General features: G+C 40.2%; 1 protein-coding gene across 29 annotated transcripts in view; it reads left to right on the top strand.

The window, feature by feature from the left end:
- The window catches only part of LOC147359668 (uncharacterized), a 587603-nt gene that overhangs the window by 292192 nt on the left and 276496 nt on the right, over positions 1-18915 (top strand). For 2 of the 29 annotated variants that reach the window (XR_015140284.1, XR_015140277.1), the window contains exon 3: positions 9809-9948. The exons of the other annotated variants lie outside the window; for them this stretch is intronic. The gene's annotated coding sequence lies outside the window, so the exon portion shown is untranslated. The remainder of the gene's footprint in view (positions 1-9808; positions 9949-18915) is intronic. 29 annotated transcript variants of the gene reach the window in all.

Raw genomic sequence — 18915 nt, 5'->3', positions numbered from 1 at the left:
ATAAACAAGATAAAGTCATCTTGCACATACATTCAGTACTTCAGGATACCATTGTTGAGTAATTTTAAACAATTACTCATAATTGTTTAAATTATGATTAAATTGTTTAATCATAATTTTAAACAATTTTCAGTAGTAGAGAGATTTGGTCTCCAGTCCAACAGAGAGGCTAAGTCTCACTAATAGCTTTTCACTGAAAATTTCCTTACCCTTTCAGAGTTTTAATTCTTTTATCACTTTCTCACAGAATGGATTGAAAAATATATATTGATAGAAACAAAATTAAATATTATACATTTTATGTAAAATGTCACAGTGGCTGGTTAATGTTTTCAATATAATATAGATATAATTTGTGCCAATTTTTTCTCCTACATTTATAGTACAAGTATTTTCTCATGTTATTAAAAGACTCTTCATTCATATCATTTAAAGACTGAATAAAATTTTATTGAATAAGTATTACACAATTACTTATCTATTTTGACTATTTTACTTTCCCACATTTGCTTCTATAAATTACTCCTTAATACACATTTTCTGTGCAAGTAGTTAATATTATATCTGTGCAAAATAATTATTAAAATTAGACTAAAGTGTCAAATGGTACTTAAGCTTCTGATACATATTTTTCAAGTTGTGCGATAATGGTGTTGAGCATCTTATAGGCTTTGTGACCCCAAGTAAATTATAGGTAAATATCTTCAGCCCTCAGGCATTTTTTCTTCATCTTAAAGTGAGATTTAAAATAGTAACTATATGAGAGGGTGAGTATGAGATTGAAGTAATACAGTATATGCAAAGCACTGTTTCACCTTCTTAGATACAGTTAGTAGTCAATAAATGTTACTTATTTTATTAGTGTATTACCCCAAATAGCAGTATGCATCTGTTAGCCACCTCCTAACTAGTTTAATATACAAAAATTAAGCTAACTACTATTTTCCTTTTATTTATGTATTTTTTAACTTAAAAAAATCTTTATTTGGCTGCACCAGGTCCTGGTTGTGGCACGTGGAACCTTTAGCTGTGGCGTGTGAACTCTCAGTTTGGCATATGGGATCGCTTGTCTGACCAGGGATTGGACTGGGACTCTCTGCATTGGGAGTGTGGAGTCTCGGCCACTGGACCACCAGGGACGTCCCTCTCACTTGTGTCTTGACTTGTATTACTTGTGCTTATCTGATTACAACATAATTTAAACATTTTTTTCATTATATTGGTCAACTGAAATTATTTTATATAAATTTTTTTGAATTTTTTATGTTTAATTCCACTAATAAGGCCTTACTTTTTTTATTTTTATTTTTTATATAGTGAAGCTATTCATACTTTGTTAGTAATATTCATACAACTACTTTTCCCTAACATATAGTTTAGAGACATTTAGTTTCTTTTCCCTGAAATAACTTTAAAAATACTTGTAGGAAATAGAATTATAAGGAAGCAAATTTTATTTCTCAAGTGTGATTACATCCTGATTTCCAAAGACTGGGCTGAAATTTCCAGGCTCTTGCTGAACTTCTTTCTACCCATCCCCTTGTTTCTCAGTAAGTTTCTCCCTTTTGTGATCTTGGCTGTCTCATTCATTGGTACTTCATCAACGGGCCATGCTGTCATTTCTCTGGAGGAGAATGAAAGACCTTTTATTATTACATCATAGTTTGAACCTAAGAGACTCATCTTGGCTCCCTCTCATATTTGTTTCATTTCCTCCCTCATACTCTTCGGATGTATCTCATTCACAAGTGCCTTATAGCACAAAGGTGGCTGACGTCTTGGACAGCTGGTATTGGCTCAGGGCTTCCCTGGTGGTTCAGACGGTACAGAACCCGCCTGCAGTGCAGGAGACCTGAGTTCCATCCCTGGGTTGGGAAGATCCTCTGGAGAAGGGAATGTCAACCCACTCCGGTATTCTCGCCTGGAGAATTACCAGGGACAGAGGAGCTTGGCAGGCTACAGTCTGGGACACGACTGAGCAATTAAGCACAGGGCTGCTCCAAGGTTGTGTGGGAGTGAGTACCAAAGGATTCATCACGCACCTCTGATTTAATTCGTGAGGCTCGGTGTGAGATGAGACCAGTATTGAGATACTGGTAGGAATATGCCTAGAGATGGAAGTGTGGGAGTGTGGAGGTGGGGCTCTGAAACTGTTTTAGTTTCCTGTTGGTGCTGAAGCAAATAGCCACAAAATTAGTGTCTTGAAACAACACAAATTTATTGTCATAGAGTCATACTGTAAGATATAGTACAGGAGGAGAAAGGCCTAAAATAAGTTTTGTGTGTCTAAAATCAAAGTGTTGATGGGATTGTGTTCTGTTTGGAGGTTCTGGGGAAGAATCTATTTCCTTGCCTTTTCCAGCTTCCAGAGGTTGCCTGCATTCTTTGGTGTGTGACTCATTCATCCTCAAAATCAGCAGCAAGTTATCTTCGAGTGACCTCTGCTTCCATCTTCTCATCCCTTCTCTGACTTTGACTCTCTACCTCCCTTTTCTACCTTTTAAGGACCTTTGTAGTGACACTGGGTTCACCTGGGTAATTCTAGATAATCTCCCCACAGCAAGTTCCTTCATCTTTAAGTCTCCTTTTTCAATATATGGTCACACATCCACAGGTCGGTCTGGGGGTTAGAATGGAGGATCAAATCCATCCTTTCACAGTCTGCTCTCTGGGGCCCACAGATGCATGCTGGCTGTTATGCAAAATACCTTCAGCCCATCCCAGAGTCCTTATCAACCTGTTCCAGCATCAACTCAAACTCTGTATTCCTGGGACTTCCTTGGTGGTCCAGTGGTTAATCCTTTGTCTTTCAATGCAGAAGGTGTGAGTTCAATCCCTGGTTGGGGAGCTAGGATCCCATATGCCTCGTGGCCAAAAAATCAAAACTTAAACAGTGGAAGCAATATTGTAGTAAATTCAAAAAGACTTTTAAAAATGGCCCACAGCAAAACGATCTTTAAGAAAATCTATATTCCCATCAAAATATTGTTAGCTCAAAAGTCCCATGTCTTATTGCCCAAGATCTTTGATTAAGGAGCTAGATTAAGGTAGAAATAATTCTTGATTCTAAAGCTGTGTTCTTTCCACAATAGCTCATTTTTATTCTCAACACAGGTTAGAAAGTTTTCATTTCTTTCTCAGCTACCCAAGGCTCAGTTTAAGAAGCCTATCTAGAAAAGGGCATGATCAAAACCAGAGCTAAAATTTTTTGATTCTTTCTCTGATACTTTTAGTATATAACCATGGATATATCATGTGCATGAGAATGAAATTTACTTGTATAATCTATTTTATAGTGAGAATTAGAGGTAAAAAAATAGAAATTATATCTTCTGCAACCCTAAATAGTACTAATCCTGCCAATTGGAAATGGGAAAAATCAGGAAGTTACTTTTTTTATTGCTTATCCCAATGGAGGAGGAAATGACAACCCACTCTAGTCTTCTTGCCTGGAAAACTTCATGGACAGAAGAGCCTGGTGGGGTACAGTCCATGAGGCCACAAAGCCACGATGGAGTGACTGAGCACATGCAGAAGAGAGGTAAGAAATAGTATTGTTTGGTAAAACAGAAAGGGAAATTTTGGAAGGCAATTTATCAGTTTTCCAAGGTATATGGGAGAACTAAAACTTTTCTAAGAATCAGTTGATGAGTACTTCAGTTAGGTGATTTCTTGTAGAAATTTAAAATAAAGATCTCAATGCAAATTAGTGATAATCCACCCTAAACTCCTTTGGGATAAATCAAATCTAGTAAACAGAGGCTGATCAGCAGAAACCAAGGGGAAAAATGTCCTATAGAACTTTTATTTCTACCTAATTAATATTCACACAAGCTCTCCATTAGTGACATAATATCAGGATGTCCTATATAGCCTATAGTATGTTGTATCCGGAGATGTTTAGGTTAAAATGTAGTAAATGGCACGTATTTCTCATTTTAGAGTAAAAGCTCATTTATACATAATATAGTCTTTTGTTAGCTTTGTAAAGTCACAGCCTAAACATTTCCTCTGGTTCTTGAAACATCATCATCATCACCCTATTGCTATTATTTGCATCGTACTTTTATGTTATCAAAGTTTGCCAGGAACTGTGAAAAATGCTTTTCTTGGATTGTTTCATTTTCTCTATCTATATAATGAGGGCCTCTGATTGTCCTTATTTATCAACTGGAATGGATAAACTAAGTACACTTATAAGGTCACACAATTAGCAAATGGCAGAATCAGGATTCCAGCCTCTACTGGGCTAACTCTAGGACCACAGTTGGTCTATAACGTGGATATAGGGCAGTTTACTTATTTAGCCTCAGTACTACAAATGATTGAATATTTTGATGAAATGGACTCACCTCTGCTTTAATCACCACTCCAGTTCCACACTATCATCTTCTTATTCTTTAAACACATCAAGTTTGACTCTTGCCACTGATTTTAATTTATGCTGGAACTCTCTAGCCCCAGTGTGTGGAAGCAGTCTGTTTCTTCATTGCATTCTTTTCTTTGTCAGTCAGTTTCTTTGAGTGCCTGCCTTGGCCCTTCCCTTCATTGTCTCTTTTCTCTGAAGGCTCATTTTCTTTCTAGCTCTTATGGATAGTTGGTTGGTATTATTATATATTTAAGTATGCAATCCTAAAGGAAATCAACCCTGAATATTCTTGGAAGGACTGATGCTGAAGCTCCAATACTTTGGTTACCTGATGCAAAGAGTCGACTCACTGATATTAGGAAAGGCTGAGGGCAAGAGGAGAAAGAGGCGAGAGAGCATGAGATGGTTGGATGGCATCACTGACTCAATCGACATGAATTTGAGCAAACTCCAGGTGCTGCAGTTTATGGGGTTGTAAAGAGTCGCACATGACTTAGAGACTGAACAACAACATGTATTTCTTATTTTTCTCACTAAATCAGTCTCTATGAAGACAGGATTCTGTCCTCCCTTGCTCATCTTTGCTTTCCTAGTGCTCTAGAACACATCTGTCTTAATAACAGATGCTAACTGGTATGTCCGTCATGAGTGGATAAAAGAATTCTTTTCCATATTTTAAAGTGTTTGTCATGGTGATTAGCATCACTATGTTGATAGATATGGACAATATGAGGTTCTTCACACAATTTGTACAGCTGCATTTCAAAAGAGTTTGTATTGGTTGAAATTTCCACCAATAGTATACAAAACTCCCTTTTTGCTGTTCCCTCATTGACTGGACCTGACCCAACCATAACAGCCAAGCTTGTGCTGTCCTGAGTAACCAAAGTCAGACACGCACCCCATCTGCCCAGAAGTCTATCCAAAGGTAGCTGTTGGTTTTTCTATGTCAGGGGTTGTTGCAGGTCATTCCCACTACTTTTTATGAATACTTTTTCTTCTCTTTGCCTACCCTCTCCAGGAAGGAAATGCTGAGGACTCTAATCAGTCTTGGGGAAGGATTTGAAGTGAAACTGAGATGATAATATAATCTCTGTGCTGGTTTAAAGTCTGAACTTTGAAATTGGGAGGCTAGAATTCATGTCCCGTCCTGCCTTGGAATTCTCTAGGCCTCGAGTTCTGCCTCTTAGGAAATAATAGTCACCCAGTGTCCACTTCACAGATAGTTGTGAGGAATAAATGCAATAATGTGTGACGTTCATAGTACAGTGGCAAGTTCATGGTGTTAGTCGCTTCAGTTGTGTCTGACTCTTTGTGACCCCGTGGGCTGTAGCCCTCCAGGCTCCTCTGTCCATGGAATTCTCCAGGCAAGAATACCGTTGTGGGTTGCCATTCCCTTCTCCAAGCAGGTCTTCCTGACCCAGGGATTGAACCTGGGTCTCCCACATTGCAGGCATATTCTTTACCATCTGAGTCACCAGGGAAGCCGCCATTACAATTGAAGAAACAAACACCCATTGCAAAGAAACACTACAGCAATTTCTTTGGGCCCAGCCAGTTCTCTGACAGCCTCTAAGATGGGAAGATACCATGAACTTGCTCTGCTGCAGAGTTGGCAGGAAGGGCAAGGAGACCAGTGGTGTGACTGCCCTGGGCACTCCCTGTAAGCGGGGACGCGCGTTGAAAGAGTGACAGATTGATGGGAAAAGAGAAGTCAGTGAGGCCTGACATCTAAAAAAAGGCCTCAAGAAGGGACAGAGAGGAAACGGGGTGTCAGCTGTGCTGCTGACTTTGTTGTCTTTTAATAGAGCTATATTCCAGGAAAGAGCTTCTCGAGTAAGGAAGTTCCCTGAACCCGTGCCCTGAGACATTTCAGCAGCAGGTTTTGAAAGCAGCTTTCTTTGGCTGGTTATGATAGCTTGTGCAGTAGTATCTACTTTGTCAGCTTTATACGGATGAGTTTCTTTCCAAAAAAAAAAAGAACCCAGCAATCTTGGCCAATATTTATTAGGAACTTACTAGGTGATTATTAAACATTTTCAATGAATTTCTTCATTGAAGGTATACTTGTCACACATCAGTGGAGTCCCAGGCATTGTCCTGACGGCTGCGGATACAGCAGTGAAATCAAGAGACATTGTTCCTGTCATCATAGAGCCTACTTCCCAGGGCACCAAATCTGCAACAGTACAAATTTGAAAATAAAATAAAGAATAATATAATCACAGAGATCTTTCCAAATTGGGACAGATAAAAAGTGCATAAACTCACGAAAGATTTCCACTGTATCTATGTATTGTAATTTAATCATTGCTTTATTGATGCCAAAGTGGGTTGCTTTTAGTCTCTTGCTGTCTCTTACAGTACAGTTCACATCCTTAGAGAGTATTTTTCTGCATACTGTTTTGCATGTTTATCGTTGCATAACATATCCTCCTCCTTTTTCCGTAAGAAAGGGACTGTTTTTGCTATGCAGCAATTTTCTTAATATGTTTTGTTCCCATGGAAGTTTCCAGATGCCTTTTTCCTTTTGAACTATCTCTGTCATGTTTAGTCCTAGCTGGAACAGTTCCATTGTAAATGTTATTTTATTTTTTTAGACAAAGACCACACCCACACCTCTCTTTGAGAGGTCTTTCCCATCTTTGGGTTTTATGGGACCATATCCTTATGGTCCCCTTAGCCCCTTTCTCTTCTTAATAGTATCTTTCAGGCATCACTTAAAATATTTGGTCCCATCAAAAGTTTTGTAACATAAATCTTGACATTTGTTGTTAAGTTATTATTGTGCTCAGTAGTGTATGACTCTGTACAACTCTGCGACCCCATGGACTGTCCTGCTAAGCTCTTCAGTCCATGGGATTTTCCAGGCAAGAATACTGAAGTGGATTGCCATGCCCTCCTCCAAGGGATCTTCCTGACCCAGGGACTGAACCCATGTCTCCTGTGTCTCCTGCATTGGCAGGTAGATTCTTTACCACTGTGCCACCCAGGAAATTTATTACTACTTATGTTATAAATGGGATTCTCATATATTATACTTTCTAACTGGTTGTTGTTTGCATTTGTATAGGAAGTTCTTCAGGATGTTACTGCATTCTCCTACTAACTCTAATAGTTATTCAGTCTATTCTTTTGAGTTTTCCAGATACATAGTCATAATACATATAAATGCTAATTCTCACCTCTTTCTTTAATTTGAATCTTTATTTTACCTTTTTCTAAGTCAGTCCTGTCCAATGATTTTGGAGCAGAGTAGAGCTGGCAGCGGTAGAGGAGTAAGTAGCATCAAATTGACTAAAGTGTGGGGAGAGGTGTGATGTATGTAAAAGCTGGAACCTACATATAACTGGAGCATGCGGGATTTCTACTAAGCTCTCAGAATCTGGAAATAAATTGTTACATGGTTTGGAGAAGCTTGGATGCCTTGAAAAATGTCCTGTACATAGACAGTGACTTTGGCAAATCGTAGGGCTGGGGGCTCTATTGTTTGTGGCTTCTGCCGTGCATTTTGCATAATTCTATCACCAGGCTTTTCACAGCATGCTGCAATCGTTTCTTCAGTTGTCATTCATTTTTTTCAGTCATCATCTGCCCAACTGTACAGTGAGCTCCTTGAAGGCAGGAATTTGTTTTCCTCTCTATATCCCCAGTTACTAGCAGAACGTCTAGAAAAGTATAGGTTCTTGGCACATACTTGCTAATGAATTACTAAATTGCCAAATGTGTGAATGAATATGCATAGATAAAGTCATGCATTTTTGTTGGATGTTGAATGAATGAGCAAATAGAGTCATGACTTCACTGGATTTCTCATGCCCCTAAACAGAAAGATTAAATGAGGCTGAGACCTTACTTCTTCTTCCTTGGGATCAGAGTTGAGGAAGTCAGTGGGTCAAATGAGCTGGCTTAGTTCCCTTGTCAGACTTCCTTTCTTCTTTCGGGATGGATGGTTTGGTAGAGACTTGATTTAGCAAGAACGTCTCCTTTACATTTTGATCAGAAATGACTTGTTTTTCTGGAAGCTGAATCAGGCATAATTTGCTTTTAAAGAACCCTAAGCAGATTTTTGCAGATCTGATCCGTATCAGTACTGTTCATCCAAAACTATTGGTCCTCTTTAGGGGTTAATATCAGCTTTATTTAGGAGTGGAGCATCTGCTGTAGAAGTGGTGAGTCTGAAATGATACTCTCTCCTGCCGTCCAAAGATGTGGGACTTCCCTGGTGGTCCAGTGGTGAAGACTTCATGCTTCCAATGCAGGGGCATGGGTTTGATCCCTAGTTGGGGAACTAAGACCCCACATGCTGTGTGGCATGACCAAAAAATTAAGAGTTAAAAAAAGATCATCGCATAATGATTTTGTAATTACTTGACTACCTCTGGATAGTTTACATACATATACACATACACACACACTTAAATTAATTTGTTGCTTTTTTTTCCCATCAGAGAGACCAAATCATTGATCCTCTTTAATACCTTGTGGATTTAGCCTCCAATCTTGAGATGATGAATTCTGTCTTTTATGCTAAATGTGGCTCACTGCTAATGAGTGTGCTATGCCAAGGGTTGTGGCTGTTATGCTGTGGATTGATGTATTTTGAAAGAAACTGAGGTTGTATCTGGGACTAATGTGATACAGTTCTGCTGTGGTTGTGGGAAGAGGGAAGTATGGCTCATATACCCTCTGTTTATTTACGTTTTATGTTCTAACATTTGAAGACAGGAAATGTTTCCTAACTCAAAATCACCTCTCTCCCAAACTTTTGTCCACTCTGGCCCATAACGACATCCTCCTCCTCAGAACTCTTGCAGCATATGCTTCCTGACCCATTCCAGCATAGCTTTCTGGGGGCTTCTGTCTTCTGGCCAAGCATGCATGCCTTGTCTCCCCACGTGGATGGTGTTGGAAGCGAACTTCCAATGGAAATCTTAAATGGACTTCAAATGACTCAGAGAGAATTTGCATTTTGCCATCTATGTTGTAGTCACTGGAGTAAATTATTTAATCTCTCAAGACCTCGTTTACTACCAGCTTTACTCTTGTCACATAATTGTGAAGATTAAATGAGATAATGTGGGTGTTTAGTACACAATGTTGTTGTGGTCACCTTGAAGGAATATAATGACCTCCAGCCTTGCAAATGTTGATTAGAACTTGTTTGAATGGCAGTGGGAAGCAAAGAGAAATACTGTCCAGGAGAGGGTGCTTTAGCTCATGATCTTTGATTATTCTGATTCATTATGTAAGGCCACTGGTCAAGTAGCAGATAACATGTAGTCTAGTCCCACTGGTGCAGTTGTCCCAGTGGACAGGGGCGTGTATCAGGCTGAGTTCTGCTATGAAAAGCTATGACAAACCTAGACAGCATATTAAAAAGCCGAGACATTACTTTGCCAACAAAGGTCCATATAGTGAAAGCTATTGTATTTCCAGAGTCATGAATGAATGTGAGAGTTGGACCATAAAGAAGGCTGAGCACTGAAGAATTGATGCTTTTGAACTGTGGTGTTGGAGAAGAAGGGAATCCTGGTGGGCTGCAGTCCATGGGGTCGCAAAGAGTGGACATGACTGAGGTACTGAACAGCAACAACAACTATGTGAGTTCTTCTAGGCACTCAGTACATTTGATTCCATACTTATTAAGCTCTCTGCTGTTGATGATTTCTGCTCCTATACAAGAAGAAAAGTCTTCTAATGGGGGTGTGAGTGTTCTAACCATCATGATAATTATTTGTAATCAACTAAATGTGAAAGTTGGGCTTCTCTGGTGTCTCAGACGGCAAAGAATCTATTTGCAATACAGGAGACCTGGCTTCGATCTTCAGCTGGGGAATATTCCCTGAAGAAGGGAATAGTTACCTACTCCAGTATTCTTGCCTGGAGAATTCCATGGACAGAGGAGCCTGGTGGGCTACAGTCCATGGGGTCACACAGAGTCAGACATGATGGAGCAACTAACACTTTCACTTTCAAATGTGACAGTTAGGACAGGCTGATCATGAAAGGTGAATATTTTAGTTCCCATAATGGTAATTTTTCATTACAAATTAATCAGTTATTGTTCTAGCAGTCTCACAAACTAGGCTAATGCAGGGCCTTGAATGATGGGGCCTGTTTTTAATAAAATAAACCTACAAAGATGACCAGACTCTGAGCTATGGTGAATTTCCTAAGGTACTAAATGCAACACTGTGAGGTATTATGTAGGGCAGACTGTTTCCTTTTCCCCTTAGTATAGCCAGCATAGCCATTGGCAGAGTGTACTGAGATTCTTTTCTTGGAATGTCTACAGGTCAGAACTCCATGAGGTCATGGACTGTGAATTTGCTGTCTCTGTGCATTTATTTTCTCCCTTTGAAATTTGTCCCTTATACCTCCTCCCAAAAGCATGGGAGGATATGAGAATCAAAATTAATAATGGATTCAGTGTTCCTTGAATACTTTGGAAATACAGTGGTGAATACGATAGACAAATCCTTGCTTTTATGAAGCTTTTATTCTATGAAGATGGATCTGCAAGTACTTTGCATTTTATAGAATGTTCTACAAATGTAATTCTTATTAGAACTCATCTTTTTTTTTAAATTTAATTTTATTTTTAAACTTTATATAATTGTATTAGTTTTGCCAAATATCAAAATGAATCCATCACAGGTATACATGTGTTCCCCATCCTGAACCCACCTCCCTCCTCCCTCCCCATACCATCCCTCTGGGTCATCCCAGTGCACTAGCCCCAAGCATCCAGTATCGTGCATCGAAGAACTCATCTTTTATTACTCAGTTCAAATGTTAGATCTCTAACACCATCTCTGACTCTCCCAGAAAAACAGAAATCACTGAAATCCCTTCTGTGCTTTCATAAAACCTTATACTTCTTTTGATCAGAGCAAGCAAACTCCATATTTTGATTATCTATTTACATGTCTCTCTTCTCCATTACTTTCTAATTTCATTAAAGGCAAGAGCTCTGCCTGGTTCTTATTAAATCATTGGCATCCAGCACAGTCCTTGGAAACACAGTAGTTGCTCTTACATGTTTGCAGTACAGTTTGAGGGTGAGGTTACAGTCCTGATATGATCAACGACCAAACTATTTCCCAATCACGCCAAGTGGTCATCATTTCACCCATAGGATTTTACATAAGGAACACATATAAACTGAAATATTATTGAGTATCACTGAATAAGCATTCAGTTGCCCATTAGAGGGTCCTCTGGCCAACATTGGAATGAAGTAGGTGAGTTAGAATTGAATCCAGTGTGGAATTTCTTTGGCTCTCACCTGTGTACTCACATACTGAATTCAAAATGTGAGGGCTAGGGTCTTCATTTGTGTCTAGAGAAAGGTGAAAAGGTCAAACCCCAAGAAGATCCCGGGTTCAAGTACCCACCTTGCCAGACAGAATGAATGGAAGAGAGAAATGAGAATAACCCAACAGGAGTGGGCAACACTGTCTTAGGTCCGAGACAGGAAGCCTCAAATAATAGCAGCCTCCAAGTGCTGCGATTTTAACAGTCATCCAGCAAAACTACAATTGCTCATGTATGGTTGGCTCTGACATTCCCTGTTGAGATAAGCCAAACATTCCTGCCATGGCCAGATCCCTCTAAATGAACCCTCAGAGGTCCTCTCAGCATTGCCTGTTTCTGGATACAGTAAGTTTCCCGCATATGAATGAGTTCTGTTCCAAGAGTGCATTTGTAAGTCCAATTTGTAAGTCCAATAAAGGTAACCTAGGTACACCCAACTAACATAGTCAGCTATATAGCACAGTAATGTAATAGGTTTCTAATACTTTTCACACAAAGAATACATAAAAATCAAACACAAAAAATAAGGAAAATACTTTAAATCTTACAGCACTGCACTTTGAAAAGTATAGTACAAGAGCTGGCACACAGGGACTGGCATGGAGTGAGCAGTCAGGAAGTTACTGGAGGAGGGGGGGTGGATGGCAGAGCTGAAGAATCTTCAGTGAAGGAGACGCAGGGCAAGCTGCAGTGTCACTCACACCTGATGCTGATGGAACGCATGTTTGCATCTTTGAAAGCTCACAACTTGAAGGTTGTGAGTACGGGACTTACTATATTTGGTCACTTATTTTCACCAAGTCACAGTTGGGGTGGCTATTTCTGCTGGGACTCCTACCAACTCTTTACATGGTGTAACCCAACAGCGCCTCACCTCATTGCTCACTGCTACCCCTCTTATCTCCTGCCTCTAGGTTCCTTTGGGAATTGGAGGTTTTGTGGAACATAAGGCTGGAAGACATATTCTTTCTCTAACCACTCACTGTCCCAGGATGCAATTGTTCGTACAGCCTCTCCCAGCACAGTTTCCAAAGATCAATTCAGCCAGCTCAGTAATGATTTATTGGTGCTCCCTCCTTCCCTGTCTTATACTTTGGGGGAGCTATGAAAGAAGCAATTCTAGCTTGGGAAGAGAAAGCTAAATGACCCTCCCCCTAGAGTTGGTTAATTAATTAATGATGAGACCAGTATTTAATGGAGTGCCCAAGTTTTCTGCACAGGAGAATCACCTGGGGATCTTTAAACATTTCTAAAGCTCAGACTGCTCCCAGACTATTTCAATCACAGCCTTTGGGGATGAGACCTAGGCAGTGATACTTTCTGAAGCTCTCCAGTGATCCCAATGTGTAGTCAAGCTAGGGGACCACTGAGCTAAGTGATAGCAGGAATAAACCAATCATTAATCTGCTGAAAATTTAAAAAATATTATTGTTCAAAAATTATGAAGAGAATATAAATTCACCATCTTTGTATCTGATGTAAGGCAATACATACTGACTGCTGACTCAAGAGAATATGTTAGAAAGGGGAAAAGGAACGTATGTGTCTGCAGAAAGCCTTGAGCCACTGTAAAATAATGTCTGTCATTGGGTGTCAGCTCAGAGTGACCTTTGGCATGGACAAAGGGAGCCTGACTGAGAAATCTGAGTGCCTAAGGATATCTGTGGCTTTCTTTAACATTTGGAAATGCCCATTTTGTCTCACCTCTTATACTTGGCATTCAGAAAAGAACTCTTCATTAAAAATCCATTGATAAGATCTCTTGGCCAGGTCATCTGCTTTCAAGGCTCCATGGCAGTTGGCTGTGCTAAAGAAGACATATTGAGGCTGCATGTTTGAAGGAAAAAAAAAAAAAAGAGGAAGTAGTAAAATAGAGTTTGAAGATGACATTTTATGTTTGTAGACAGGTAGGGCTGGGAGAAAGAAAGGTCATTTTAACCACCCTACTGCCTCCTATTCAATGACTTCTCCAATTACTGAGCTTGGAAATCAGCATGAATGTGAAAAGAATTTGGACTTTAAAGTCAGTAAAAATGGGCTCAAATCTAGATTTTTTTCTACTTATTAGACTTATAAATTTGTGCAAAATCATTTAAAATTTTTTGAGCCCATGTCATCATTTAACAAAATGGCCAAGCATTACATTTAATAGGGTAATTTGGAAGAGTACTTGGAATAATGGGGAGAAACAATCCCAGTACATAGTAACACCAAGCAAGAGTTTCATTCTCTCCTTCCTTTTTGTCATTCTTTTCCTCCACTCCCATGACTCATGGGAGTAACTTAATGTATTTGCAAAGTTGTCTTTGGACAATATGATCCTTGCACAGCTAAATAAAGAATGATGTCTGACTTTTACATTGCTTAAAATAATTTCTCAGAATTATAATTGGTATGTGCAGTAGGGTGTAGTGAACAGAGCACAGTGTCTGACACAAACATTTCTGAATCAGTGAATGAAAGTGTATTGTTTCGGGACTTAAGAGATGTGGGATCAAGTTCAGTGATGACTAAGCTGTGGTACAGGCAGGTAACATCTTTCTCATTTGAGAGACAAGAGAGATGGAGAAAATTCCCTCTGTTTTCAACTCGAAACTGCTGAGAGGCAGTTGGTGCGTGAACACTGTGACCCTTCCAGCAGCTCCTTGCTCAGCCCTCCGGCAGCGCTCACTGTTGTGTTGTTTCTAGGTGTTTGCCCTTTGGCTGAGCTCGGGCTGACTTGCATGTGCGAGGAGGTAAGAGAACAGGTCCACAGCACAGGCTTTGGAGCCAGCCGGCCTCAGTGTAATGATGTCCGGTCTTTCTCTCCCTGATGGTGTGACCTTCAGGAAGGTCCTCAGCCTTTCTGTGCCTCGGTTTTCTCCTCTGTCAAATGGGGGCAGTGTTGATATTTGTCTTTGCCTTCAGTGGTTATTAGGATAACTAACCAGGTCAAATCCTTAGGAAGCACATGGCAGGCTCCGAAAGTGTTAACTCATTCCCAGGTTTTATCTTTTGGTTTCTAGGACTTAGCTTGATGTCTGGTAAACGCGTGCACGCTCAGTCACTAAGTCGTGTTGACTCTTTGTGATCCCATGGACTGTAGCCTGCCAGGCTCCTCTGTCTATGGGATTTTCCAGGTAAGGATACTAGAGTGAGTTGCCATTTCCTCCTCCAGGGGATCTTCTTGACCCAAGGATCAAACCCATGTCTCCTGTATCTCTTGCACTGATAGGCAGATTCTTTGCCACTGAGCCACCAGGAAAGCTCCTGTTTGGTAAATGCTAAACAGAAAATGTTTGCTGGATGTATAAATGAATCATTTAAAAATATGCCTGCAGTATGTATGTACCTTATGAAAAGGATGTGATTTCTGATATGAAAGAATTGTTCCGATCATCAGGTCTCAGGAATCCCTGGCAACACTGAAAACTTATGATTTCAGAAGCTACGTTGGAGGTCAAGGGTTTTTCATTGGACAGCTTGTCATAGTACGGTTTGGAATGGGTCAGTCTGTAAGGAAAAGGCCTGGCTATCTTTATCAGGCTTCTTTATCTTTATAAGGCTTGTCTTGAATCTACATACTGAGAAGGACAGAGCCTGTCTTCATTATGTTGGAACTGTGGGGGTATCTCTTTCCTGAATGGGATGTGCACTCCTCCCCCTATAGCCCTTTTCTCCCAGCCCATTCAGTTACCAGCTGCTCCACAAGTTATCCAGATCACTAGTGTAAATTTCCAGCCTAAATACAGGGGGTGGGGTTCATGAACATTTACAGTTTGGAGGGGATAAAAGGTCTCCTAAAATTGTTTTGTAGTGATATAATTCATGCACCATATAATGCACATATTTAATGTGTATAATGTTTGTTCGGATATTCACGGAGTTGTGCAACTGGCAACACAATCAGCTTCAGAACATTTTTGTCCTCACCGAGAATTCCCTATGCTCATTAGCAGTGGCTCCCCATGTTATGCAACATTTCTGTAACAAACCTCTCTTATCCTTCTCTAAAGGGGTCCAGGAATGTACACCCTTGTAAGTCATCTAATAGTTATTGAAACTGCTGTGGTTATTGAAAGTACTCTTACAGGCTTCAGTGGTAGGGAGACAACCAAGAAGGCAACCCCAGCAGCCCCAGAACTCTTTATGTTTTGGTCTGGCATCTAGAGAGATATCCCACTCCCCCCCACCCCCACCCCATTGAAAACAAGCCCTATGTAGTAACGGGAAGGAGGGGAAAGACATATTTGTTATATTCCTAGTATGTGCCAAGCTCTCTGTCAGCTCACTCTGCCTGTAAGTGATGGACTGGCATCTCTCTGGCTTCAAAGCCTATATTTTTGAAAAGAGAGCATGACAGATGAAAACACACAGTTGAATGAGACCACTAGAAGTTTCGCTTTAGCCAGCTGTGCAAATCCCTGGATTTGCTGCATCCCAAGCCAGCTGCCTTCTACAACATGACTTCCTGTTGTTTCGAACAAAAATATAAAGTCAACACCCCCAAGACCTTTGGTCATCAGTCACCAATGTAAAGACTTTTCTGCCCTGGATACAGTCAGCTTAGCCAATGGCATCTTTGTTAGTCGAATTTAGGGGGAGGCAGTGGTGGGGAGAAGGGGAGTCAAAGGGTAATTAAAGTGACTTACATTTCTCTCTTTCCTGCCATAATCCTGAGGATTTGAATTCTCCAACAAATCAAATTCAGTTTGAGTTTTAACCTTCGTACATGAAAAGCCAGGTTTAAAAATAGCTGTTCATGCCCCGATGATTGTAAACAAACATCGGAGGATGGAGTCGACTGAAGGGCAGCAGACATTACACATCGCTGCAGGAATGTGGAATTTAACATAAACGAAGGGACTTGGTACATATGTGCTATGTCTTCGCTTTGTATTGCCAGCAGAGTTCTTTGGGGGGAAGACTCCTCATAAAATGTTAGAGCTGCAAAGGGCTTTAGAAATCATGTAGACTTACTGCTTCCCTTTAGAGACAGGGGAGCTGAGAGGGAGAAAAGGGCAGTGGTTGCATATCTAGTTAGTAGCAGAGACAAGGGGAAAATCTAGTTCTTCTGTCTCTCTAGTGATATTAAAAATATGGAAACATGCATTGAAACACCTGTGAACTTATTTCCCGATTAATTGGCATGCCACGTGGGATGGTTCAGGGCAATGGGTTTGGGATTGAGGGACTTGAACTTAAATCTCAGTTCTGCCATTTACCATATGGTGAATTGAAACAAATTGATTAACTTTTCTAAGCTTTAATTTACTTTTCTGGCAAAAATGCATAGCATCTTCTGTATCAAGTCATTGGAATGGTTAGATGGCATAACTAAGTAAATCTCATAGCTCATATCTGATACTTGGGTAATGTCCTCGGCCTTCTCTTTCCACTCATTTCATTCAGGATGTTTTTCATCCCTTTCGTATGTTCTAGAGTTCTTCAGTAGGTCCATTCCTAACCTTCTGAGAGCAGTAATGCCACCTTCTCCCATGTGGAAGGAGTGATCTTAAATCCTAACTGCAGTTGCTCTCATTTGCTGGGTAACTACTGCATTCCAGGAGCTTCATATAGGACTTACGTCATACAGGACATAAGTCTTTCAGGACTTATGACTGTGTTAATATCATTGAAAGCTAGTTATTATTTTTTGCCACCTTATGGATGAAGAAAATGATGTTCAAAGAGGATCATTAACAAATTCAAGATCCTACACCTTGAATTCAGGTTCTCCAATCTCATGCTCATTTCTGCACTGATGCTGTCTCTGATGAAGGCTATGATTACAGACCTGTTAATTTAATTTAATTTATTTAAAAATTATTTTTTTGTTGGAGTTAGTTGCTTTATAATGTTGCATTTCTACTGTACAGCAAAATGAATCATTTGTATGTGTAGGTATATTCCCTCTTTTTTGGAGACCTATTTATTTTGAAAATATTAACCATAATATCCTGGAAAAGGTTTTAATGTTAGAAGAAAATAACAGTTTTAAAATCTGAGTGCAGGATTCATAGCACAGCTGTGTCATCTATGGGCTCTATGGCAATGAAAGTGAAAATGGCTCAGTCGTGTCCAACTCTTTGTGACCCCATGGACTGTGGCCCACTAGGCTCCTCTGTCCATGGAGATTCTCCAGGCAAAGATACTGGAGTGAGTTGCCATTTCCTTCTTCAGGGCATCTTGCTGACTCAGGGATCGAACCTGGGTCTGTCACATGGCAGGCAGATTCTTTATTGTCTGAGCCACTAGGGAAGCTATGGCATTGGGAATGTTAAATATTTTAACTCCTTCCACTCCCTGTTTTTCCCTTGTGGTGTATTGATTGTAATAATTATATCAGCAACAAAGACAGTAAAACTATGCAGTGATGACTTAATGGAAGATGATGTGCACAGCATTCTTAGCACAGTGCTGGAGACTCTCAAGTGTGCCCTCTGCACACTTGGCCTATGGAATTTAGGTTATTTTCACAATGACCACAATGGAAGAGAAACCCTTTGTGTTCTCTCCTGTGGGACTTCCCTGGACTCCTAACCTTGTCTAGAGGTTAAGACTGCGCTCCCAGTGCAGGGGACATGGGTTCAATCCCTGGTCAGGGAACTAAGATCCCACATGGCAAAAACAAACAAAATACCCTAAACTGCCTATTCTGCCTATTCTTTCCTGCAAGATGAGTCTTTTTTTTTTTAATTTTATTTTATTTTTAAACTTTACAATATTGTATTAGTTTTGCCAAATATCGAAATGAATCTGCCACAGGTATACCTGTGTTCCCCATCCTGAAGCCTCCTCCCTCCTCCCTCCCCATACCCTCCCTCTGGGTCGTCCCAGTGCACCAGCCCCAAGCATCCAGTATCATGCATCGAACCTGGACTGGCGACTCGTTTCATACATGATATTATACATGTTTCAATGTCATTCTCCCAAATCTCCCCACCCTCTCCCTCTCCCACAGAGTCCATAAGACTGATCTATACATCAGTGTCTCTTTTGCTGTCTCGTACAGGGTTATTGTTACCATCTTTCTAAATTCCATATATATGTGTTAGTATACTGTATTGGTGTTTTTCTTTCTGGCTTACTTCACTCTGTATAATAGGCTCCAGTTTCATCCATCGCATTAGAACTGATTCAAATGTATTCTTTTTAATGGCTGAGTAATACTCCATTGTGTATATGTACCACAGCTTTCTTATCCATTCATCTGCTGATGGGCATCTGTGCCCAGCACCCACCTC

This window comes from Bos grunniens, chromosome 14 (genome assembly GCF_055505025.1).
Source record: "Bos grunniens cultivar Pamir isolate PY7600 chromosome 14, Bosgru_T2T1.0, whole genome shotgun sequence".
In the NCBI taxonomy this organism is placed as follows: Eukaryota; Metazoa; Chordata; class Mammalia; order Artiodactyla; family Bovidae; genus Bos; species Bos grunniens.
Note: the sequence above shows the minus strand (reverse complement) of the source record. Positions and strands in the feature narration are given on the sequence as shown.